At 34.4% G+C, this 27,860-nt stretch overlaps 2 protein-coding genes across 3 annotated transcripts in view; one reads left to right on the forward strand and one right to left on the reverse strand.

Annotated features, from left to right (window-relative positions):
* LOC138932763 (uncharacterized) overlaps positions 1-27,860 on the reverse strand; it is a 126,918-nt gene that overhangs the window by 72,244 nt on the left and 26,814 nt on the right. Inside the window, exons 1-2 of one of the 2 annotated variants that reach the window (XM_070294902.1) lie at positions 8,593-8,821; positions 8,047-8,090 (exon numbers count right to left, since the gene is read on the reverse strand). The gene's annotated coding sequence lies outside the window, so the exon portion shown is untranslated. Of the gene's footprint in view, positions 1-8,046; positions 8,091-8,592; positions 8,822-27,860 lie in introns of those variants that run through there. The other variant, XM_070294901.1, reaches the window with a different exon arrangement.
* The window catches only part of LOC138932762 (1-phosphatidylinositol 4,5-bisphosphate phosphodiesterase epsilon-1), a 112,325-nt gene that overhangs the window by 16,511 nt on the left and 67,954 nt on the right, over positions 1-27,860 (forward strand). The window contains exon 2 of the mRNA XM_070294896.1: positions 6,179-6,248. The gene's annotated coding sequence lies outside the window, so the exon portion shown is untranslated. The remainder of the gene's footprint in view (positions 1-6,178; positions 6,249-27,860) is intronic.

Consider the following 27,860-nt stretch of genomic DNA (forward strand, 5'->3'; position numbering starts at 1 on the left):
GACAGATCCAAAATATGAAAAAAATAAAAGAGAACGATGAAAGAAACGTTGATGAGTGACAATCGACCGAAAAGGAACGCCAAGAGCGGAGAAGAAAATCAATGCAGAAACACTCCCGGTTTCACCGCATCACCGGTGGCGATATTACTTTTTCTCGAGCGACGAGAAAGGAAACGATAAAGGGCGTGGAAAAAAAGACGGAAGCGCAAAAGAGCGGCATTATAAGCCGTCGCGAATAATTCGCGAGGACTTTATCATTACGCGAGAAAATTTCCAGGCTCGATCGACCACGTGAAATGCACGTGACATAACGTTCAATCGATATTAAAATATTAAAAAAATATTAAAAGTCGTTACGATGCTTCCATCCATTCGAGAACGTATCTTGCGCCTCCCTCGAGCTCCCCCCCTCTCCTTCTTATTTATTAGCAGATTTTTTTCTCCCGCGCACTTGTCGTCCCTCGGGCTAAATTATTTCAATATTCATTTTAATTAATTTCGAAGCGCGATGGATGGATGGAGGGTACGATCTCGAGAGCAGGGTAAGATCTATAGAGGAGCAGCGCTATTTTACGTGGAGATATCGTATTATAGTTCTTCAAGGCATCATCGAAAATCCATCTCATCCTGGAGCGAATATCGTAGGAATAATAATTGACGGTAACATTCGACGAACTCGGTGTAAATGTGCGAATGAAGTCGTGACGCGTTACTAGGTCGGAAATCATGGTTATTATATAATAATTTGGCGAAATTTGTCACTAGACCGAGCGAAGTGACGGGGAGAATCCCTTACACGGGTGATAATTTCCGGATTTATCTATGTAGATATATGAGATATCGCTTCAGTTGAACGAGCGTTTTCGTAGCGACATGTACGTCAAGATTAATTCACATACATGCGAGAAAAGCGAGTGTTACTGTTATTAGTAAAAAAAAAAAAAAAAAAACATTTGAGTTCTGAAATAATAAATATGCATTCAGAAAATAATGTTTTCTTTAAAGGATGGGAGACGAGGACTCTACAGAATCTCTTGAGAGGCACATATATGTAATATTTCGAGTGTGCACAGCGTTAGCTTAAGTCAACATTCTCGAAATGGCGAATGTGAAGCGCGATACATATATATATATATGATCGATATTATAATATTTTCAATGGAATATAGGCGGGGACGGATAGGTATGGAGACTTTTGTGCGAATGCGGAAACTGCCTTCAAAGTAAGGAACAATTCAAACATTTCCAATCCCACATTGTCCTACATTATCGAAGGATCGCGTGAAATGTCGGTGCCTCAAATTACCCGTGCGTCGAATTCGATCGAAATTTCAATCTATTCGATAATTCGGTAACTTTGACAAATGACAAAATTGTAGAAATATCTATAGATATGTGAGTATTATTTTACAAAGCAATGAAACGAGATAACGCGGCTAATTTTCTTAAATTCGTCGCGTACTTAAAATGACATAATAATAAAAGTGTAATAAAAACATTTCGGAAAAATGTGTAATATTTAGTTCGCGAGAACAAGAATAATCATGACATTTTCTTCAATTTGTAGAAATGATCGAGTTTCTACGAAATTTGAATAGAATTAATAATAGGTGACTCAAGATGTAAAAATAATCTACATTTTGCGATAATGAATCGCGATGTGATCCCGTTTTATACGACAGACCTTTTCCTACGCTTACATACATACATTATCTTTCAATTTAAAAGATAAAAGTATTAGATTTTTAGAAAGAAAAAAAAAAAAAGAGTAAAATTCTTCGGTCGTCGTCTCGGCATTTTTACCTTCGTCGTCGTTTCATCGCATAAAAGATTTATGTATAATAATCGGTAATAGAATCAGTTAAAAAGATCGCATGGATCAATTTAATATGCCTCGGATTATATTCAACTAATTTGCATAAATTTAAAATACTGAAAGAATTATAAATGCTAATAAGACGAGTAAGAGTTCAAGTCGCTGAAAGATATAATTACACAGAGAAAGCTTGTATTGAAAGAAAATTACATTGAGTCTCAAGGTAATCGCCTTGCTCATTGATTATTTAAGCAAAATAATTTCCATGAGCGTAACTTGCGAGCGAAAAAACTGTCAGAAATCAGGAATTGAAGAAACAAGTTTTCAAATGGCTGACGGTTAAAATCGCGACGAGCTGCGATATTTCGACGATTTGAATATGACCTGAGATCGCGTTACACGAATGGTGCTATTCTTTCGAGAGATGAAGGATAACCGAAGAGTTTCTTTCGCGACGACAGATGATCCGCGTCAGTTTACGCGAAGCAGCGTATTTTTACATAATTAAATCGCCAATTTCTAAATCTACGGTGAAATTTATGCGCGACCGTATTTTAATAACGTAATCGAGCTTCGATTGCATTCCGTATCGGGCAGTATTCATCCGTGAAACGGATGCGCTTCTAACGTCGAAGTTGCGAGGCAAATCCGTGATATCGTCTACTGCGAATCGTTACGGAAGCAACGCAGATCCTTCCAAAACGTATACATTCATATCCCGAGTTAGAGAAAACTAATCGCAAGAAGGAATGAACTTTCGATCGGGATGGATACGTAACGGCATTACCCGGGTGCTTATCGCGATTGATTAAGATATGAATATTCGAGAAGATGGAAGAAAAAGACGCCGGCAAACTCACTATCGTGAAAACGATATTTGCGAGAAATTATCAAGGATTACCTAGTTTCTTTATTCAAACGCAAAATATAATAGCAGTCGCGATATAATTTCCCGCGTAATTCTCGGATGATCTGCAAGATCCCAGCAAGATTCAGCGCGATCATCTCCTGGCTTAGCGTCCAACCGATAATTTCCACGTCGTTAGTATCATCATACGCGCGAGAGAAGTCTCCGGTAAAATCGATTAATGCAAGTGTTCTCTGAAGAGACAGCCGTTCCAGGTGGCAGATATCGCGCCAAAGCATCGTGGTTCGGGTATTACCCTAGAGCGTTTAGTAAAAACATGGGTTTCTCTCTCTCTCTCTCTCTCTCTCTCTCTCTTTTTCCGATACAAGGTAATCGCGCGACCAAGTAGCAACGAGTATCGAGTATCGGGAGAACTCGCGAAGAAACTTTTCCAACACGATCGAGCAATTATTTCACCCGCGAGTATCGAAGTCTACCGTTGATCGACGCGCCGATTGCATATAGATTTCCCAATCGCGAGCGAAGCCAGCGAAATTGCACGCATCTTCTACTCGCGCGACGCTTCATTCGCATAGACTCTTAATTACAGCAGCAGGATTACGCCTGCAGGATCGCGCCGTTATGGCGAATTAATTTAATGCAACGAACGCCGCCGCTGCGCGCTCTCTTTGTAAATAAATGTACGGGGATGGTTATAATTAAAAACGTCCGCTCGTGTTATATCGCGCGAACGTAAATTATTCCCATTATTCGCAGAGAGCAAACTCACCAATGATCACTGACCGCAACGTAATACCACCCCCCCCCCCATTCCCCGCTTGCAACAATAGATTCGTAATAATAAGCGCGGAAATTGTTTCCTTTGAAATCACTCGTTATTCGTCGCGGAAAGAAGAAGGCGAGTAATCCCGATACACATAGATCCGCAAACTTGCTCGGGAGATAGACGTTGCTGGTGGTGAATTTATTATTCTTATGCAAATAACCGGGAGCAAGATTAAAGCTCGGCGTGTAGTTAACCGAAACTTGACGCAAGTCACTTGCGACAAGGTGCTCGTACAGCCAGACTATGTTAGCCTATCAAGTGGTTGTTGGCTTGGCAGGACCAAAAGTTACCTGCCGATGTATCTAGGATGGTAAGGGAAGCTATCCGTAACTCTCTCTATACAGCTGTGCAAACTTGGAAATTTCACGTTAATCGCGAAAATATTTCCTCGTTAACACATTCGTAACTCCTCGTAACAAATATATCTTTGTTATTTTATGTGATTAAATACAAATAAAAATATTTATGCACAAGAAAGTATCGTATTTTCTCTCCTATTAATAAAAATTTATGCTCTTTATTCAAGAATAATCGAATTAATAATTTCGAAAAAATTAATATATTTAATAGTAAGGAAAAAAATCTATTTTTTATAAATTAAATGTAAATTCTGCAATTCAACAATAATAGGTCGGAAAAATGTTATTTGACAATATAATATTGAATAAATATATTTTTATATATGTTCGTTTATATTCGCGATAAATGCTTTTTCGAAATTAAAAGCTTTGACAGCTTATCTATTAAAAGCTTTATTAATTGCAGGAAAATTTCGCCGTAATCGCCTTAGATAGCGGGACATATTTATGCAACGTAATTTCGACCATGAAATGCGAAGAACTTCGGTATAGCATGTGAGCCGGGAATAATTTAATTAACAGTTCGTAAGATGATTAACTTCAACTGTCGCGCGTGTTTAAAATGAGATTATTATTACTTAATCGCGCTTTAATGACTATGCGATATACCGACATTCCGAGTTGAAAGTTTTCTCCTACTTTCGATTCTAATTTTTCATCTATTTTGAAACACTTTAATCAATCCCATCATTTTTTGAAGTTATTTCATCTTTAATTTTGCCAAAAGCTCTTCTTAGACCTCTGTTAATTTATAGCCTATAACTCGATTCTTATATAAATTAAACCTTTACATCAATTCCTATATAATTAAACCTCGAAATCTTTTTAGGCTATAAACATGAGAGAAAATTGAGAGTGAAAATAGAAGCCAAATCGAGATGACTTGGGTATCGGATAATAATACGTATGGTTAATAATTAATGGCTTGATCTTGATTTGACAACCCAATTGTAGCGCAAACTTTCACAATAATTTATAGTTATACGATCGCGCAATGGGCGCGTTTACATCTTGAAAAATCATTAAACATTCAAATCATCAGTCACTTATATATCGCGAATAACCGATACGGCCTGCGGTTACATTCGAAATTGTACGGGCGCGTTCGATGCATTCGTGTAACCACGTGTGGAATTGCGTTAGTTCGGAATGTCACTACGAACGAAGAGGAAGAAAGCGTGTTTGTTTATCTTATTTACCGGTTATTGAAAGGAGAATGTCTTGATTTTCCGTTTTAGAAAATCGCTTAGTTTTAGAACATCTACTTTAATATTCTAAACAATCAGATTACCACCATCACCACCACCCCCCCCTCCCACTCTCCTCTCTTTTTAAAATTATTGTGTTAAAATTTCGCTCCTCTAATATAATTTTTAATAATCATAATAATCTTAAAAATTTATATATAAATATTTATTTATCTGTAATAAATAATTTCTTCTTTCTATTGTATATAAATACTGCATTTGCGCATGAATATCGAAGATTCTCATATTAATTAATTGCAATGGAGTTAAAAAAAATAACAGAGTTCTGGATAAAACGGGATATTAAGGGAGGATTGAGAAAATCCTTGAAGAAATATTTAAGTAGGAGTAAAATTTTAACTCAAATACAATTTCGCCGTCACTGTGAGTACAAGTTATAAGTTAAATAGTTTCAAGAGGAGATAATTCGACTTGCTTAAAAATAAATGTTAAACAGAAAAACTGAGATCGAAAGTAGAGGAAAATATTCACCTCGGATTGAATTTTATTACGCACAGCGCAAAGATGAGACGAGTTATCCTAATACCGTCCTTATACATCATCCTCTCGCAAATTCCGACGAAGAGTTTCCAGACGTTTAGCTTCAAAAGCGATCGTGTATCATGAAATAATTATTCATACTCGCAGAGAGGTGGAAGATTCCCTCTCTCTCTCTCTCTCTCGTAGAGTTCTCAATATATAAGTCTCTCCTAAATCTTCTAAACGGCTTGACTTTACGATGAAGTTCGCGACTTGTTAAGCTGCAATTCGATACTTTCTCTTCTGTGCGCAACTACGTTGGTCTCGCGAGGGCGTACGAGGTTTAACCATGATTCGTCATAAAATCAACACGTTGCCCATAAAGATCTCTGTACGACGAGAACAATTCAGAAGAGAAGATTTAGAATAACAAATGTACGCAGCAACCGGGAACAGCGTGTCGCGCACAGAGATATTGTATTCTCTCGATAAATTTTTTTTTTTTTTTCGGTGGACGTTTCTTTATCCACACGATATATAAATGCGACATAAATATTGATTTATTATCGGTTTATTTTACAGACGAATGAGCCAGAGATCGATCGTCGGAGAAAACCATATCGCACTTTAAAGGAGACCGCATATCCTCGTGGTACGTAAAAACGTTTCAATGATTTATTGATACGAGTCAGTTGTTGTGAAAAAGAGCATAAAAAAAATAAGTAACGAATGACATAATTAAGTAAAAGGAAATTTTCGATCTATATAATAAAGATTTTGCACATTATCACGTGTATATAATATAATTTATCTAATTCTAAAAAAAAAAAAAATTTAAATTTAAATATTTAGGGAAAAATATAAATTCTTACGAAATTTTACATTTCAAGAATTTTTCTAGCTAACTGATTCATTTATATAATGTTACGCTGTATTTTTTTTTTTTTCAACTATATATAGTGCGAGCTAAAATAAAATGTACGTTTTAATTATCAAATAATTAAGAATTAAAGTTTATTTAACATTAATAATTTATGAATAATTTTAAATACATCTTGAAATTTCGAGAACGCGGACAAAAAGCGATCTTATTTTACGATCAATAAGATGTAGTTTAGCAAGAGAATGGTACTTTGCTATCATATTTTCATGTTTTATTTATGCTAAAGAAACATTTACTCCGATATTATTGAAAAATGTCGGTAATAAGTAAACAACTAACATAAGTGTACATAACTCCTTTAGCACCTCCTGCGTATTCAAATCGCGAACTCTAGATAATTATCACCGTTATAGCCGTGCTTGTAATATCTCAAGTAACCGCAGTTTACCCGCTTTGTTTGCGACAGCGGATTCCGCGCAAAAATACCGCGAAACGCGGAGAGTACGTTTGGGAAAACACCGGGACGATAGCAGTTATCACCGTTTCGCTCGTGACGTAACAAAAGAAGAATCCCCCCTTGGAAAATGAAATAGCCGCGTAAAAGGCCGCCTCTCGTTTTTATTCCCTTAGAATCCCGCGGTAATTACATCAAACGACGGTACAATCATTCGTCGTTCGTCATCAATGTCCCAGCCCGCGCCTATTCAAGAACGAATTGCTCCAACGAAATAACGAAGTTGGGCGCGCTCGGGCAACTACTTTATTAACTTTAATGCAAAACGAGTAAAGTTCGGGTGGCAAATGCCGCAAAGGACCTCGAAGAGTAGAACCCGGTGAAATCGAGAAAAGCGACCGACGAGAGGAGACGGATTGTCCCAAGCGGAAGGACCCGCGTAATTTTGCATAGGAAGTGGTTGTGCAAAAAAAAAAAAGAAAAAAAAATATATCGATCTCACGGAACTCGAACGAATCTCTCGCGAGCGCGTCCGTTGTCCCGCACAGGGTGCAATAAATTTTTCCCCGCTTTTTAATCCTCCCGCAGGACGTCTACGTATTTATCCGGCGTCCCGGGACCATTTCACGCCGTCTTGATTATTGCCATAATACGAGCGATCGGTTGCCGACGAAGCTATTTTTTTATTCCAACGAGATTAAAAAGGAAAAATCGCGAATTTTTACGAAAATTCCGAGGAAAGAATACTCGTCGAAGAATCGTGTATCTTGCGATTCGTCAAAAAAAAAAGCAAGGGTTTGCTTAGTCGACAGTGTATATATTCCTATTTTTGTATCATTATTTCAATAACTGAATGAACTTCCTTTAAAAATATTTTCTATTTTCTACTGTTTTTAATAATAATTATATAATTTCATTTTATATAAAATCAATTTCATGAAATAAAGTTTATTTATATCTTATTTTATGCGAAATCAAGAAAAATAATCGACAATGTTTAGCATACATTCAAATGCGTGCGAGTAGCTCAAATGTCTGCGAGCTAAGCGAAGCCCTTTCTAGTTTTGATTTTTGACAAATTAATATTAAAATAAAAAATGATTAATCGCTCACCGATACGACGCGCAGCGGCGGAATTGTAGCACGCAACGATTGATCTGTAAAATAAAAATATTTATATTCCAATTAAAATATAGTTCAAAATAATTAACGTTTCAAAAACATAGAGAAAATAAAGATATTTAATAAATTAAATTACATCATTTCCGGAAAAAAAAACACACACATTTTAATTTAGCTTTTAATAAGCTTCTATCAAAAAATTATAATAAATAAAAATCCAATTTTTATATAAATGATCTGGATAATTATAAATTTCAATCATTTATGTTTATTAAAATTAATAACATTACACTAGTAGAAATTAATTTAAAATATTTTAATTATATATATATATATATGTATATAAATTATTATATAATTATTATAATTAATTATTCTACAAATATATATTGTACATATTCAAATAATATTCTTTAAAATAAAAAAGAGAATATCTTATATCGCACAATCATGTAATAAAAATCGTTATCACTAGCGCGAAGATAAAAAACAATGAATTTTACAAATAATAAATTAATTAAGTTTTAAATAGTTTACCTCACGATTGTTCCGCCGTTGCCAGATGCCACCCTGGGCCTCCTCCTCCTCTCCTTTGTTCACTCTTTGCTGCCTGTTTTGTAGCGCTCACTGGCGAAAGCACAATTAATTACGATCGCGCGTGCATTATTTACCAACGAAAATACGACGGACACATTTGCACATTTGTAATCGCGACGATTTTAATCACACGTGGCACGCACTTTATTATATTGCGACACCCGTGAATAGAACGATAAAGAAACTCGCGATCGCACGAATCTGCGATTTAATCAAACGCGAACAGATGGATTGTCATTAATAGTAACTATGAAAAATAATCGTCTCTCGCGATACGAAGACATACGTATTATTAATAAACGATCAACGTATTGCGTCTTTTCGTTACTCGAATCGATTTGTCATCCATCGCCACCGCATTTGTCGCGCGCGCGCGTTTATTGTTTACAACGTAAATCAATTGCGTAAGCAATTATTCATCCGTGGAATAATTTTCGATTCAACAAAATAAGCGTCTCGGAGATTCAATATATATATATATATATATATACTGTGAAAAATAATTACGTACGAGAGATACATAATAGGAAAACGCACGAAGTGCGGGTCGCGATGTTACTCGTTCGAGTTTCACTACGCGAGTGATCGCGTATTACAATAATAATGTTACGATTGGTATCTCGCGAATTGTTTTTTTATCTACGTATAATAAAAAGAATCCGAGTCTCGTCATGCGAATAACAACCAGGTTGTCACGTGACATAAACATGAGCGCTGTACACGCGCAATACAAGCGCCGAATTGCGACGTCATTATCGCGATACGTGATCGATCTGTTTTATCATTCATTCACACAAATGAAAATCGAACGGGTAAAATCGCGCGCCGCTCTTCGCATACATTTTATAATATATATATCTCTCTCGCACGTAATTATTTTTCACCCTATATATACTTAATCTCTGAGACATAATCGATAGATATTATTATTAAAAGATACGATTATTATTTGCTGTAATTGTCGCGATTAACAATTATTAGCATATATTTTTCAGTCCAACAAATAATCCTTCGAAAACGTTATTTGCGAGATAGAAAAATATATGCAAATAATTGCTAATCGCCATAATTACGACAAATAATAATCATATTTTTTCACCTCGTAGCACTCGTCGATTACGTCTCGCGGATTAAATATATATACTGTGAAAAATAATTATGTTCGAGAGATATATATATATATATATAATACGAAAACGTAGACGCGAAAGCAGCGCGCGATGTTACTCGTTCGAGTTTCACTGTGCGATTGATGGCAAGGTGTGCGATCACGTGTTACGATAATAACATTACAATTCGGCGCTGGTATTTTGCGACGCGTAGCGCGCTAATGTTTATGTGCGGGTAACCTTGTTGTTATATACGCGGCGAGGCTCGTCGAGCAGGCAGGAAAATGTCGAGCTGCTCCCCGTATATATATCTTTGTATTATATATCTCTTGAAACGGGAAATTATTTTTCATTAAGTACATGTTTAATCTCCGAAACGCGCGATGAAGAAGTATTAGAAAAAGTATATATCGTTTTCTCTAATCGTTGCGATTAATGATTAAAGATACGAGCAGATATTTTTCTAATATTCTTTTTTAACGATTATTTGTCGAATTGAAAATTATGCAAATTACATACACGGGTAATTATTGTTTCGCAATGGATTGTATTACGAACGATGAGCGACGAGAGTATGGTGGCGATGATTAATTGATTCAATTAACGAAAAGGCATATGATACATCGTTTGTTTATTTAATATATATTTTCAGTATCGGAATAATGTCGATGTAATTTTCGATCGCCGACAAAACATCTCAGATACGAAATACATATTGAGTCTGTTGTTTGACCAATCTCGCTTACACTTGTCGCCTTGCGATATAATAAGATCGTACATCGCGTTAATTAATGACGAGAGCGGCGTAAAATATCGCGAAGTAATTGCTTGTCCTATTTTGTTAATTAGTTTATGCGCAATCGTAATTAATTGCGAGTGAATGCGAGTGAAAGAGAAGCAAAGAATAGACAAGAGAAAAAGGTAGAAAGGATCCGAGATGGTATCAAGCAACGGCGAAGCAATCGTGAGGTGAGTTATTTACCATAAATGTGCAATATAAGGATCTCGATCTCTCTCTCCTTTAGATTATTTTCTCTTATATATTTTATATATTTCGAGATGAGGAAATCGAATCTAGTAAAAAAATATTATCACTTTTTTTTCGCTCATTATTTAAAAATATATCTTATATCAAAAATCCTTATATATATATATATATATATATATTAAATTTATAATATAAGCTTTATTTACATAAATATGCAATATAAGAATCTCCCTCTCTTTCTCTCTCTCTTAAATTATTTTCTCTTACATATTTTATATATTTCGAGATGTGGAAATCGTATCTAGTGAAAAAATTATCATTTTTTTTCGCTCATTATTTAAGAATATCTTATATCAAAAACCCTTACATATATTAAATTTATAATAAGCTTTATTAATTTAGCTTTATTTACGTAAATATGCAATATAAGGATCTCTCTCTCTCTCTCTCTTTTTCTCTCTTTTTAAGATTATTTTCTCTTTATATATATATTATATATTTCGAGATGTGGAAATTGAATCTAGTAAAAAAATTATCACTCTTTTTCGTTCGTTACTAAAAAATATCTTATATAAAAAAATCCTTATATATAATAAATTCACGATAAGCTTTATTAATTTAGCATTCCTTTATTAATTTAAATAATTTTTGGATTACTTTGCTTAAATAAAAATTGTGAGACTAGATCCCTCTCCTCTCTCTCTCTCTCTCTCTCTCTCTCTACAGTTTTATAATTTTGAATATTAATAAATTTCTCAAGTATGTTAAAAAGATTAAATTTATATTAAATATATCGAGCGGAGTAAATTTTATAAACTCTAAAGTGTAATTATATACAAACATTAATTTCTGTAATAAATCTTTTTCATACGAGAAAAAAAAAAGTTTATTAAAAAATTTTAATTACTTTAGAAGTAACAAGTTATATCTTAAAAATTATTTGTAATCCCGATACTAAATCGCAATACAAATTTTAAATAGGCAAGTTTCTCAATATTTTAGTAGTCTGTCAAATTAATAAAAATCTTGCACGATTCGAATTTAGATCGATATAATCAGCCAAATCAAATATTCTATATATTCCATAATAATAATAATAATAATAATAATAATAATATAATAAAATATTTACTAATATAATTAATAATGTATGAGCGTGCGCGCGTATAAATACGCATGCGCGCGCTTTGAATTGCAATTACCCGAGATTCATGGGATACAAAAGAATCACATTTATTTCAGCATAATACGACAGCTTCCGATACTTCTTTTCGTATTCCTAATACCATACGATTGCTCGCAAAAGATATTTAATTAAACTTCTCGATAATTTCTTATCAACACTCACTTTAATAACGATGCTATTGAAGCTATGTTCACGCATGTTCATTCACTTTCGACGAAACATGTTTCCCTCATGCGACATAACTGTATCAGGGCTGTATAATACTCTGTATAACGGTCGTCCGATATTACTTTCAGCACTCCCCGATATTACACGCTTATTTGCAGACGGATATTTATTCGCGATTTTTTATATACAACGTGTAACTCAAATACGACGAGACAAACGATCGATTGTGAGTGGTATCGTAGAATATTACAACCGTAGTATCATAACGTGATATATAGTTATGGCAATAGCGTTCCGACAGCATTAATCGCAGCGATCGCTAATTCCGTGTTCCTTCGACGATTCTCGGCACACGAACACGATTATATCTCCGACGCAAACGATCAGGACGACAAATGATCGCGAAGCCGATACACCGTAAACGCGACACTCGGCGACATCTTGATTCCCTTGATTCGCGTTCGCGCTAGTCCGATTCCACGAGCGGTTCCGTCAATTACGTCATGACAGCCATATTGCATTCGCGCGCCACACACACTCGGAATATCGGAATTGGGCTACAATGCCCGATTTAGTAATGTATCGCGCGCGATTATTTCGGGCACAAAATTTGCGCGTGCCGTGTCATACAGATTAAATCTCGCTCAATCAAACGAGTATCGAAGCGGAATCAGCAGATTGCTGTAATTAATGCTATCATCGCAACACAATCATAAACATAATTATATATATACGGTAATACAAATCGGTATTGAAAATGGTGAAAATTATTTTTTCATTATATCCAAAAATATAAAAATTGTAAAATTGTTGATAATAAATATTATTCGCAAGTAAGTATGTAATATCGAAAGTATCGAGAAAGTGTCAGAAGATTGTCGTATTATGCAAATACAGCGTATCACGCTGGTAATAGAAACTAATTGACTGATTGACAAGTTAAGCGCTATTTTAAACGATAATAATTAATAAAAATTTATATAATCATAAATGAATATCCAAGTAAATTTGTTTTTTTTTTTTTCGGAAATTATATTTTTATTAAATATCTGTTTGAAAGTCTGATAAAAAAATTTTATTGCTCCGTAATAATTATTTCGTGAAATATTAATTATTTTAAATTTTGCTCTCTCTCTCTCTCTCTCGTTTAAATATATTTGTATTTTACAGATCCACGTTGTATACTAATACTCCGTCGTTGCACGTCGTATCGGTGACTGATGAATGATTTTTTATTTTGAGATAATGTGGATTGAGACGATAAAAAATATTTAATATAAATAAAAAATATTTAGTATAAATTTACTAAGAATCAAAGGGCATGGAGGAAGGAACTCGCTGCAATCCGAAATTCTCGTTTACGTGCATGCAATTACGGAAATTAAAAATTTTGAGCGGTCTTACACACACACACACACACACACATACACACGTGCATATTTTCCTCTCGTATTTTATCATAAATAATATTCGTATTCTAAATATGGCAATACAAATATTCTTTTATTTATATAATATTTTTCATAGAATAAATATGAAAATAAATAATAAATATTAAATATAAATAATTATTAAATTATAAGAATACAAAGAATATTATGACATAAGTGAAAAGATAAATAATTTTCCTGCCACGAAAGATATCATTCATGTTCCTTCCATTTATTATCTTACTTGAAAATCGTGGATACTAAAATAAATTAAATCACCATTTAGATTATATTTATCTATATTATATATGTATATATATCGATCTACAATATATTTTCATATTCTGAAAATAGAATAAAAAAGAAAATATATTTCTTCTCTAGACCCTAATATATGTTTAAAATATTGTTATATCGAAGAGAAAAAATTTACTTGCTTGAAACAAACTTTTGTATATAGATAGTCATTAATTTCATAATAATGGGATTAGAAATATAGCCACTGATACAATTATATATCGGGGACAAAGCTCCTCAAGCTATGTACGATGAATTAGAGACGATACAAAAAGAGAGAGAGAGAGAGAGAGAGAGAGAGAGAGCGCAAACGAAAAGGAAATAAAACGAGCACACTGCGCCAATTTATCGATAAAAGCAACCTCCACGAGCTGTCGATCTTTTTTTGCTAGTTTTCCAAATAATTTTAATGAAATATTGGAGAAACTGGTTGTGGTTCGGTCGAGACTGCTCTTTTCTCTTCTCTTCTATTCTCGCGCTCACATCAGGTAGTTTGTATCTCTTTTACACACTGCCGGGAATTTCATTAGTTCGAAGCAGCTTTGTTGTACGATCGATAATGTCGCAGATTTACAAAGTTGAGAGAAAATGGAAAAAAAAAAAAAAAGTTGTGCCCCTAATATCACCATCTTTGGTTTAAATTAATTAGAAACTGATAGTTCATTTAAGAAATGATATAAGCTGTCAAAGACTGATGAAACTGTCATATTATTCATGATAAACAATGTTTGATTGAAATTAACACGATTATTTCGCGTCGTACAGAACGTTTATTTATGAATAACTGTATCATTTGGCAATATTTAAAATGAATCATTAATTATTTATTTACATAAACATAATTATTCCCGTTCGCTTTTATGCAAAGGAATACTTTTGAATCATTTCCAATGATTAATAAAGCTTTATTCTCTCCACAAAATAATGGGAAAATTATGTAAGTTATTGAACTCTAATCGCGAAAGTATTTCTCAAGTTTACCGAAACACCGGAAAATCTTATTCCTCGTATGACGAAATTAATTGCGAAACAATTCGTGTTATTTATTCCTCGCAAATACCATAATTCCTCGTTACATTGTGCCGAGTCAAGCGGCTTTCAAAGAGAAATGTCAAAAATGTCAGATTGAAATATTATATTTTAATTAACGGTAAAAACACATGTATACGACACGAATGATAACAACGGAATAAATACGAAAATTTTTAGGATTCTAGTGAGAGAATTTGTTGCATATCAACAAATAGCAGAAAATTGAATATTATTATAATATAATTAACAAATGTACATTGTAATTCGTCGCGTGGAAACATCGGTTTCAAGCTTAATGTATCTGAAGCGCCTTTCAGTTTTAAATAAGATACGACACGCTTTTTTTCAATGAGATCCGTTTCGTTAATAAAATATACACGTGTAATTCATTAAATAGAATGTGCTAATTAATCTCGCTATTTCTCGAGAAAATTAATTTTAAAGATCAATATTAATATAATATTATAATACTCTAAACGTGTGTGAAATAAAAAGTCAACGGATAATGATGAATTTCATACGGCAATGAGCAGATTTCATAACGTTTACATTCTCCTCGATAAATTTGCGGCATTTATGTGCCGTTCATCCATCCGCATATTGTACGCTAGCGTTCCCCCATATAAATCTCGCCGTTCGTAACTTAATCACGTTGGATTTATCAGATACGATTTGTTTGTGAACGACAAATCGCCCGAATTGCCCTATCAATAGGCTATAAAAAAATGATGCTATTATTAAGCATTATAATTTGCGTCATTAAGGATCTAATTTTACCATTATCAAGTACAATTGAATTGCTCTTACTTAGAGAGACGCTTTGATGAATTTTATCATCTTTCTCTTTCATGGTTTTTTTAACACTTGACGATCCTAAATATCCTTTTACACGACTCTGTAATCGTCGAATTAAAATTCTGTTAAAGTCGGTTTAAAATTACACGATGGATAAGATCTTGCTCTCATTACGTGCGCGTACGAGAGAAAGTCTTTAATTTTCATTATTTACAAGTTGAAAGCTTTTAAAGAAAATATTAGCTTTTTTTCCAAATTCAGAAAAAAAAAAATTTTTATAAACATAGTCAAGAGAGACCTACTATGCGATTTAAAAAAGGCCCTATTCTCTCTCTCTCTCTTTCTCTCTCTCTCTTTTGCTTTGTAGCGTAAAATAATTTTATTAATCCGTCTGTAAACTTTTACTTGTTAAAATGCATTCGTTGGGAATGAAGGAGAGACGGTTTGATATTCTCCATTATGGACATCAGGAAAGATTAATGAAATGCTAAAGCTGTGCTAAAAGCGCTGGAGACACAGCCATGTAATCTGACAATGAGTGACAACCACGATGGCAATCATGTCGGACGTCGAGTAGAATAGGTCCCGTTGTGGCAGCCTTCTAGCTAGGTTAACGCCAACTACAAACGGGGCCGAAGATTATGTAACATCCGTAACAAGCTGACACAAGCGCACGATACGAACAGAAGGGCGATAAGTCGATTTAAAAGCTAGCGATTATCATAAACGATTTACGGAAATTCGCTGATTATTTTTTCTCATAAAAAAATCGCTTCGTGATTCACAAATATTGTATATATATCGTCGAGAAAAATTTACGTATTGGCGTTTACTAATATAAATATTCTCAACGCAGTATTAAAAAAAAATCGTCCTCTTTTTTTTTCAATTCTTAGCTAGCATCTGCTGTATCGTACATTTTTATCGGTCCTTCGGTGTGTTTATTCGAGTTCCCCGACTCGTCTGTTTATAAAGTTTTAGCGACAAGCTCTCCTCGCGATCGCCTTCCCCGTCGAGGTTACAGACACCAGCTTATTACTTTTCCGACTTTCATCGCATTTACCCGCACGTTTTATTCTCCCTTATTCGTGTCCAAGGAAGCGGGAGTTAGATTCTTTCGCGCGCGACATCGTCGAAAATATCATCATTCCAATCAAGAAACTCGGTCGAACGAGTTCGTTCTGTTGAATTTCTCGACGCGTGCATTTTAGTTGTACTAAAATAAAACACGATCTCCAACACGAAGGACAAGTAACATTGTCAAAGTTGCTGGAAAATAGGAATATATCGATTTACGTGATCTTAGGTCAATTTTTCTACTCTAATGTGAAATTTACGACGCGAATAGTTGTGCATAAATTTCAAGTATCTCGTTAGATATTTTATCTCGTCTGTCAAGCATCGCTTTCAAATGCAGGAACCGCGCGCGAAAATCGCCATCGCGAATCCCGCCCATCTTATCATCGTGCCACACGCCTTTGTACACAAAGCCTTTCTTTTCCTCCGAACGGGTAACACGTGTATCTACACGCGACAGAGAGTGAAATCTTACGGGGCTTGCCAAGAACGATGTAGATAAACGACGCGACGCGATGCAGGACGGGACGCCCTCGCGATATGACTTTACATACCGCCCACGCGAACAGATCGCAGTTTCCGCGTAGGTGATTGTTTACGCACATGCATGAGGATGTAGGACAGGAAAAACCACCCACACGACCTACAATTTTACCACAACCGCACACGACGAAATTATCGATTTATCCATCGATCGAGGGCGCCGACTTTTTGCTCATGATCGATGATAAAACCCGACACGTTAATTCTCTCGTGCACGTATTATGTATTTTTTTTTTTCCCTCCGGATGCAATTGTTATTTTACTCGATGCTTTGCTCGATGGCCTGAATATCGTACTCGTTATTTAACGTTGAGAGGAGAATTTATTTTCGATTACTTGTCATGCGCTCGCGTTTGAAAAAGATGCACGTAGCGAGAAAAGCCAAAGCCGCGTACTTTGTTCTCTCCTTCTCCTCGCTTTCCTTAGTTTTAAAATTTAAGATATTCCTTCTGTATTCTCTTTTGATTTGTAGCATTCTGAATGGCGCGCGATCCATATTTATCTCCATTGCGTTGAGAAATTCGAAACGCAAGATATTCGTTTTAATTCGCGTAGTTGACGGGTTTAGCGCGAGATTACTTTACCACGTAGATGTTTACTAAATTGAAAACAGTTCGCAATTGAAGCTCGCAATTAAAACTCGCTAGGGGAAGCGGTTAACCTTTCGTAAAGAAACTCGAGATGCACGGAAACGATCTCGAACACTCGGCACAAAGCTTCCACAATGGACGCCCGGATAAAATATGACTTCAAAGGCTATCGGTCTGCATATTTTAACATAGCAAATGGATACGCGTTTGTGCTGCGCATTTCGCGCGACGGGGCGCAGCTGTACGCGAAAACATCACCGTGTTTAATTTTACAAAATTTTGTCGACGAGATGGGAGAGAGAAAGAGAAGGACCTCGAAAGATCCGCGCATTCGATAACGATCGCTCATCCTTCATTACTCCGTATCACCGCCGTTGGATGAGACCTCGACGAGACGATTGTGAAATTAATGATGGCGCGAAAATATAATTTTGAAATTCGAGCCGAACAATTTATTTTTTACGACACACGCCCATTAATCGAAAACGTCGAATATTATTTACGATCGATATATATATATATCAAATATATATCATATATATTATATTTCATTTCTTAATGATGCAAAAATAGACGCGCAACAAGAGAGAGTCTATTAAAACGAAGTTTATCGAATTAATTGAAAAACAAAATCAATTAATCGAGCCGATACTCTCATTTAAAATTATATCGCTTTTAAATTATCTAAATAAAATATGAATGTCTGTAATAAATAATAAGAGTAAATCGCTCAGAGAGAGAAACTCATCTTTCTTAAATATTGTATATATCTCCTTCCTCAGCAACTCGCTAATTATGCGCTATTTGATTTCGAGGGTAAACGGAAAATGATACATATACACGATACATATGCATATATATAATTTTCTAATCAACTTGATAAAAATATTATTACATGATACTACTATAACAAGACAGTGATAACAATAATACTTATATATCCGTTAGGTCATTAAACAAGACAAGTAATGAAAAGTATTAATCTCTTTCTCATTTTGTTTCGTCGAGAGCGGAGAATCGAGGGGAGAAGCGCGCGATTGAGGAATCAAGAGCTTAAAATCCCCTCGGGAAGGATGCTCGGTCTTGCGTTAAGATCCCCGGAAGTTGGGGGGCAAGTACATCTTCCCGTTGCGATCCGCGCACGTTCCGTCTAACAAGTATATAAGTATCGGCTTTTCCACGAATTTCCCATAATATGCCGTTGAATCCCGGGTAAGGAACACGAGCGACGAGAAGACGTTCTTGCTAAGCAATCGCGGAGTCGTTGAGACGCGAACGTCGCCCGAGGGGAGCTTTGACAATTCGCGGGCTTGTTCGCCCCCGTTTCGCGGATTCCCGTAGGTTGCTTGCGTCGGGACGACGTTATATACGACCGTCCGTTGCATTCCCGTTGTTGGTAGTAAAAGCAACCGTAAAGCTCGTAGAACGCGGATCTCCTGTGGATCGGGCCGGTTAAAATACGTCGGCGAAACGCGCTTCTCGCGATCTTGAAATGCACCCTCACACACGCACAAAGAGATTTATCCAAAATAATATATGTACTTACTCGAGAAGGAGAAAGGAAAAGGGAGGACTAACACGATAAACCGCTCATGTTAATCGTGTATTTTTTACTTATCAGCTACCTATTTAGTATTAAAAAAAAAAATAATAAAAAAAAATAAAAAAAATCACAGAATTACAGGAACATTAAGTGTAATTCTAGATATTTTTTCACAGTGGAATAGCATTTAATAAAAAGAAAACTCGAACAATTATTTTTTACCTTAATTGAAAGAGATTTTCCATTTAGCAGAAAGCGCAGAGATTGCTTCAGAATTTTCTTCGCATTGTAGTAAAAAGGGATTTTAAAATATGTACTTTCGCAGAAATAAAACAAACACTGCGAATAGCTCTAAATATTGAAACTAAAGCTGAGGTTTAAAACATTTTTATAAATATTACTTATATGCAGAGTCTTTTTTTTTCCATTTTATTGCAGAATTGATCCTGCTCGTACAATTTTACGTAAAGTTTTAGAATTTCGGACGAGATTGAAATATAAATCAGTTTTGCACTTAATATTTTCAGAGACGCATATATCACGTAGTGCGCAAATACTATCTGTAAGAAAAATCTCGCTTTGAAACTCGTAGCAGCAGTAAATCAATAATAATAATAATAGTAATATAATTATATTTTTGATACGTTTATCGATATAAACTTTCTTATTACATTGCATTAAATGTAAAAATATATCATAATTTCGTTGAAGATAATTAAAATCTTTATATATATATATAAATATTATATATTATTATAATTTCTATAAACTATAATTATTTAAAAAATGCAAAAAACAGAGGATATTTCAAAAAAAATCTTGAAAAACCACGAATTAAAATCTTTATACGCATAAATATTTTATATTATTATAATTGCTATGAATTATAATTTTATTCAAAAAATTGTAGGAAGCAAAGGATATTTTTTAAAAAATCTTGAGAAACCATGAATTAAAATTTTTATAATATAAATATTTTATATTATTGTAGTTGCTATAAAGTGTAATTATTTTAAAAAATGCAAAAAGCAGAGAATATTTTAAAGTCGAGCACGTATTTGAAACTGTACTACGTGACAGAGTTTCGTCGAGCAGAGATGCTACATTGCGCGTAGCCGAACATAATACAAAGATCTATATAGGTCATAAATAAGAGAATCAACTGATATAAGAGATGCTTGCGAGCATTTCGCGTATCGACGATACACGGTGTCACAAAGACGCTCATGTATTCCAAAACGCGCTTCTGAGAAAGAAATTTTTTTCGCTAAACTTTCGGATAAAAGTATAACTTATATACGCATACGCGCGTTTGTAGTTGAAGTTTCAGACATGTCAGACCCTTTGAACTTTGTATCTGCCGGTACATAAGATTTACTTGAATCTTAATATGACACAAAAGTTTACAAAACAGATATGTATGTACCATAAGAGTTACGCGTTTTTTTCGTTTTTTTTTTCTCTTATTTCTCAGTATCTTTTGTAATATTAATATTTCATATCATTAAAAAAAAAAAAAAAAAAAAAGGAAATAATCCATTAGACGCGACTGCAAAATCGTATTAAATTAAGAAAAATATTGCATACTTGTGTTTCGGTTTTCATTTTTCAATACATATATCTCTCTTTAAGAACATATGCATTTATCTCTCTTTATAGATCTATTATTCGTCGCACGTCAGATCTACAAATCGGAGCACGTATCCCAGAACAAAATTTATAGCGCGATGTGTTCTTATAATAAATTTATAAAAATGATAACGCCCATTGTTTGACCAGCAAAGTTACCTGCAGAATATACTTATCTATATCGAGTTGAAAGAGAGAATGTTTGAATACATAAGAGCTCTCATTTGTCACGAAATTGCTACTTTATTGACAGCGACGAGCTTTAAGTAGAAAAGATTGTTCGTCCTTGCGATAGCTTATCGAGGAGAATCATTATCGATTATGTTGGATATAATGAGGATAAGGATAAAGCGTCGCGCGGTTACGTAATAGGTGCAACGTTCTCGTAATAATAGATAGAACGAGATCAATATTTCCAATAGAATACTCTTGACTCTACAATTCATCGAAATAGATACAATAAATCACCTATTTACATTTAACGTATGTATCTAATTTCCCCCGGGGTAGAAATTTATCAAAATATTTCTACACAAGATGGAACATATAATTCGATAATGTAATAATTATCGTAATTTATGTATGTATAACCACAAGAATAATTAATTATTAATTAATCGATGATTATGCAAGAGATTTAAGCAATTTAGCGATATAAATGTTATATCAAGTTGGGTGAATCGTGGATTAAAAGAATCGTTTTTAAAAAATGGAGAAAATACGATTGAACATTTTTATGCGCGCATTATGTATCGTATGACGTAAAAATGAGATTCTCTTGAATAATTCGGCTTCTTATGTATTCATTGACAAGCAAGCAGTTGTTTCGATATATCGTCGTCTTTCTTACGTAGCCTGTTGACGTCTTGGAATAATTGCATTCGATTGTAAAAAAACGACTGTGTAATAAAAGATGACAGCTCTAAATGCGACATTTCGATTTAATTTTTTACGGTATACTCAGCGCGACATTTAATTAATAATATTTAATTAATAATGCGCGATATATTTTATTAATAATGTGTCGAAAGCAGACTAGAATAGAATAGCGAATTAGTTAAGATAAAATATTCGCGTGTATTATTTTTTTTCCACGCGAAAATTATTTCAACGTGAAATTCAATATCAAGGGAATATAAAATTTCCGATTTTTTTTCCATCTTTACAAGAACCACGAAAATAGATAATAGAGCAATGTAACGGCCGAATATTGCATCGGATACATTCTCGCTGAAAATTCTTTTATTTCGCAAAATGGAAAGAATATGAGACTCGTGTCACTTATTCTGTTCAACGTTTCGTTCATGAGTAACGAATTAGATACTGCCGTAAAATTCTGTCCGCTAGAAAATTAACGCGAATCGCACGTATTGTAGCTTTATATCGTATATACGAAAGTTTTTCCTTTCCTTGGTATATGTGCCTCTTTTTCGATTCCGCGTTTCCGAGTGGAGAGAATGGCGCGTTATCGTGATGCGAACGAACACGTATTATAAAGGCAAATAATCTAAATGCCCGGCTAAATTTGACTCTTCGCTGAATAACGGAACGTGAAAAATGGATGGAGGGAGGGGGGGGGAGGGGTATAAAAAAAAGATTCGAATAGATTCAGGTCCGGCAATAAGGTCATTCCGCTTCGGTTCATACCGATTGCTCCTCTATTCACTCCGATATTAACTGCCGAACCCATTTCTGTTTTTTTTTTCCTCCGTCCCCCTCGTCCGTGCGCATCACTCTCTCTCTCTCTCTCTCTCTCTCTCTCTCTCTCTCTCTCTCTCTCTCTCTCTCTCTCTCTCTCTCTCTCTCTCTCTCTCTCTCTCTCTCTCTCACCTCCTTTTCCCCTCTTCCATCCTTTCTCGTAACCTTTCATTCTTTCCTTTTATTCTCGCCTCACCGCGTCTCCCCGCTCGACATACCGTCTATTCAGATTCGACTTCTACGCGGCACACGTTTCATTCGTTTCAACGTGAGAATGCGCGGCGCAATTTAAGGAATGAATTAAAGTCGTTGTTGCCTGGTGGCCTCGGGACAATATGCCCCGCCGCTCTTCATTCCTCCCCGCGAGACAAATGAACGTCTAATAACACAGAAGATATCTTTTTTTCGTAGCGTAATCTCGCGATCTTTACTTCAAAATCGTCGCCGTAAATGTGAAACGTCGCATACGCTTCGTATAATACGTAAGCTAAAATTGTATATATTTTCTATCGTGTACAAATAAATCGGCCGCGCGTGACTCGGCGCGAGACGCGAAATCGTGTATCTTGATAAGCGAGAAATATTATAGTCATGCGAGCGTACGTTTTGATTAATATTATTTATATTTTATCTCGATTATATAAACTTAGAATGTTAATAATTTAATAGACATTTAATTTCGATCGGATAAAATTATTTCAGATTATTCATATCGCGCGTTCGCTTCCTCGAGATTAGGATCAGGGAGAAAGGAGATAACGTAAAAATTCATTAACGAATCCAAAAGCGAAAAAGGCACACACGATCGATCCTTGTTGAGATAAATCGGCGCGATTCTATAGCGACATAGGCCTAAGGACTTGAAAGATTAAACAGGAAAGAGAGCCTTACACGGGATATTTCTAGTACGATCCATTTATACCGCCGAAAGATAACGAGGAGAGGATCCTGAGAGATTTCAAGGGTCGCACTTTCGCCGCGCGTAAAGTCAAAATGCGAAAAGAGCGAATTGCGAGCGTCTCTCGGTTCCCTGATCTCCCGTTCATCCGAAGTAGAGTTTTTCCCGCTCTCTACCCGATCCCATTTGCAACGTTCACTTGTAAGCCAAGCTCTTCGGCCAATTAACCAAAATCTACAGGCTTTCAGAAGCTAAGCTACTGTCCAAGCAAACCGCGTCAAATCGGATTTTTTTTTTTTTTTTAATTTTTTTAGATCTATTTAAAAATCTGTAGAGACTCTCTTCTCTTAAAAATATTCACGAAAACAGGAAACATTCATGCTTTAGAATGATTTTGCGAAAACAGCTTTGTTTCTCGATAAAAATGTAAGTTTTTACGCTTCTCAGCAATCTATACATTATGTAATATATAATATTTGAAAAAAATATATTTAAAAAATGCAACGAAAAAAGCCTTCTTTATACGATAACACAAGCAATCGCAAAGATAACAATTTAATAGGAAAGATGTGAATTGACTCCTATTACCAATTGAAGAGATTCAATCGTGACAGAAATCATTGTGAGACCAATTGATTAACGCGCGTATTTTATTTCAGACATTATTACACTTTTCGCAGAAGCTACCATGCTTGGAACGGTGGAAATGTCAATCTTGTTAGCCACTCTGATACAGTCCGTTCGTTCGAGATTGCTTTAATGAAGAGAACGATAGAATACAATATACTCTGCCTTGATAACAAATCTTTTCTAGAAGATAAAATATATATATACACATAAATATACAATAACACAAATACACGATCAAATTTAAGAATATATCATACAAATGATAATGGTGTGAAAAGGAGACAGAAAAGATTATATTAAAAATAGAAATTGATTTTATAAACGCTGCTCTCTCGAAATTATTTCATAATATTGAGATAGCAATTTCTACAAAAACACTTTAAATATGAATGAAAACATTCCGATACTTCATGTTTGCAGAAAAGATTTGCAGGCGATCGAAAATATCATAGGAGTATATAATTAACGATAAAGAAATGTTATCATTTTGATATGAAGAAATGATATTCACGATTGTGTTTGAAACGTCGACGATTTAATCATCACAAGATTAGACGAATAAAAAAATTTGTCTCCGATTTAAAGATTCGTAATCACGGATCGCAACAAAGATTTAACGATCATCTTTTAAAAAGACCGAATATATTGAAATTCGTTCTGCAAAAATGTGAGGAAAAATTCGTAAAAATACATTACAAGCGTTCTCGCTTCGCCATTTAAAAGTATCGTATATTACGTGCTCCAAATTGAAAGTAACACAATAAAAGATTAATGAATAATAGAGTCTAATATATGTAAATTGTCTCTTTTAGAAATCGAGTTTCTGTCCTTAGAAATTCAAGACTAACTTTTCTCATGTGTTGCAATTAGCTAAAAACGCAACGATAATAAGATAGCTATCATAAAATAGCGACAAATGTATTCTTGAATATTCTTTATGCATTAAAAGATAAAGCTCCTTATATATATCTTTCGAGATATGCAAGCCTCTTTCTTTCTCGCGATACATTTGCGAAAGTATGAGGTATTCCAATATTTGTACGGAGAGTTAAAAGAGGCAACCGTTAATATAATGAAGGTGTTAAAACGATACTTGCGAAATGGTATGGCACGGCGCCATGGATGCAATTATAAAATCGTTGATTAACGAAGATCGTTAATTATCGGAATTTAATTACGGTTTGTTCCCGCCATTATGAAGTTTCCCGCAGCTTTTAGTTAACACAAAATCGTTTCATTGTCTCGGCAAGTGCGTTGTAATGTATTAGGAGAAAATCGATCAATAATGCTTTAAATTTCAACAATTCAACGTTGCCCGTGATTGCTAAAACTTGTTCCTATTATTTTGCAGAAGAAAATTATACAAAAATCGTAAAAAATTCCTAATATAATATTCCTAAGAAAGAGATTATACGGAGAGAGTATAATCTTTTGCGTAAAGTTTTATATTCTCAACAAAGAGAACAAAAGAGAGAGATTACTTCAATACTGTTTATCGTTAATCGTGATTATATTAACATTGAGATTAAATTCTCTGCGTATATATAAGTTGCGGAATCCTTGTGAAAGATAAAAACATATATATATCGAAAATAAAAATAGAAACAAATATTATATCGAAGATGACCGGTAACGTTTCAAAAGTATATCAATTTCTGCAATATTACGACTGATATGATGGTCCCGAGATTTTTTCCATTTCTAAAAAAAAAATATATATTACCAATATTATCTCGCGCGCCTTCAAAATTATTTATCTTGTCCGGAAAAGGAGCGAGGCCGAGTTGCGTTGGGAAAGTCAACAAGAACTGGATTTTAGTAAGCATTAGGTACTCGGTAAGCGAGTCTAGATATCGGTCTAACATCGCTCCATGCAAACGTAACATAGAACAGTTTACGGCCCGACCGAGTGCCCTCGGCAGATCTCCAGTAGTACAGCTCGGGCATCGATCGGGCATCGATCTGTCCCAGCGCTCGTCTATCTACTATTTTCGATGCGATGATCGATGAATCGCGGGACCCCTGATGGAACCTCGTCGGTGATTTGAATATTTTATTATAAACGTAACGGTGACAACGACTCGGCAACGAATTTCGTTCGCCTAACAAATTTCTATGCGCTTCAGTCCGCTCTATCGTCGTTATTAAATTATTCTAATTCGCGATACAGTTGAAATATGGCACAACACGAGGCCGCACACTTCATCGAGCGATTAGATTAGATGTATTGGCTCAATCGATATCATCGTCCCCGTATAAGGTGCTCGATATATAATATTTTACGATGGTAACGTTTTATTTTAGGGGAAAAAAATTTTGATCAGTTTTAATAAAAATCACTTTGCGATATAAATAAGTGATAATTAAAAAACAATTTGTAAGAAAGCGCATCATTAATTATAAAGAATGTTATTTTAGAAATCTATATAATAAATACACGCTATATATTATAATGTACACTTAAAAATGTGGTCAAATTTAAGTAGATTTTGCATTAGAATTAAATGTAATAAATCAGCTCCTCTCAATATTGTTAAATTCTTTTCATTCGAGAAACATTTAATTTATAATAATAAAGTGTCTTTACACGCATAATAAAATGTCATTACGTGTCAAAAACTTGTTCGACTCATGTTCATGAAAATTATATATATTAAATAAAAACATAAAAAAGAAAGCTATATTCCATATGCATAGGTATATGTGCATAGGTTTACATTCGCGTCTGCGTGCGTTTGTAAAAGAGAATACTTATGCAAAGATCAAATTGATCGAATTAAATTAAGAAAATTAAACTACACAGATGCAGAGAAGAGTATCTGTCGGTTTGCACAGACCACATAATAATTTCACATCGAATCTGCGATTTACAATTGAATTTTACGGAATTCACATCGCGATCACAATACGTCAAAAATGTATCTTCAAAATATATTGGGATTTATATATCGAATATATGTGTATATGTATGAGCTAACAATTTTTATATCTTTTCTCATGAATATTATTCATACGATCGGAAAATATTATTTTTTATTATCAATTTTTATATTTTTTCCATTATATTATATAGAATATTTTTCAAAGTCAAATGAATGACAAATTTACTTGTCGAGCTAATCTCAAGTGTAAATATGTTTTAGAAAAATTTTAATTTTTAAAATTTTTAAATTTTTAATGATATGTTTGATATCTTTTAATATTGAAGATATTGAAAGATGGATGTAGAGAAATTTGGGCGTATATAAATCGCTACCGGATATAAAGTGATATCAATTTAAAAATGTCTGAAAATTAAAAGTTTACAAATCCCTTTCTAAAAAAGGCACGAAACCTCGAACTCGAATATATCGAGGCATCGAGGCTCCTTTTCCGCGATGCTGATTTGGCTGTCTCGCTTGTGCACCGCGACTTGTTCCGTTCGTGTTATTTGCAACTGTCAAATCATGCGAATTTTGACAGTTTGACAAATTTGTGAAAGATAAAGTTAAAGTTGGGAAAGAAAAGTTAAAAAAATTGAAAAATGAAAGAGAATGTATTTCGAAAGTGTGAAAAGAAGATCGAAATGAAACATCTCGATTGAAATATTGAAAGC

The sequence above is a fragment of the Polyergus mexicanus genome, unplaced genomic scaffold, assembly GCF_030449975.1.
Source record: "Polyergus mexicanus isolate NDT 795.1 unplaced genomic scaffold, iyPolMexi1.0 SCAF_4, whole genome shotgun sequence".
NCBI lineage: Eukaryota > Metazoa > Arthropoda > Insecta > Hymenoptera > Formicidae > Polyergus > Polyergus mexicanus.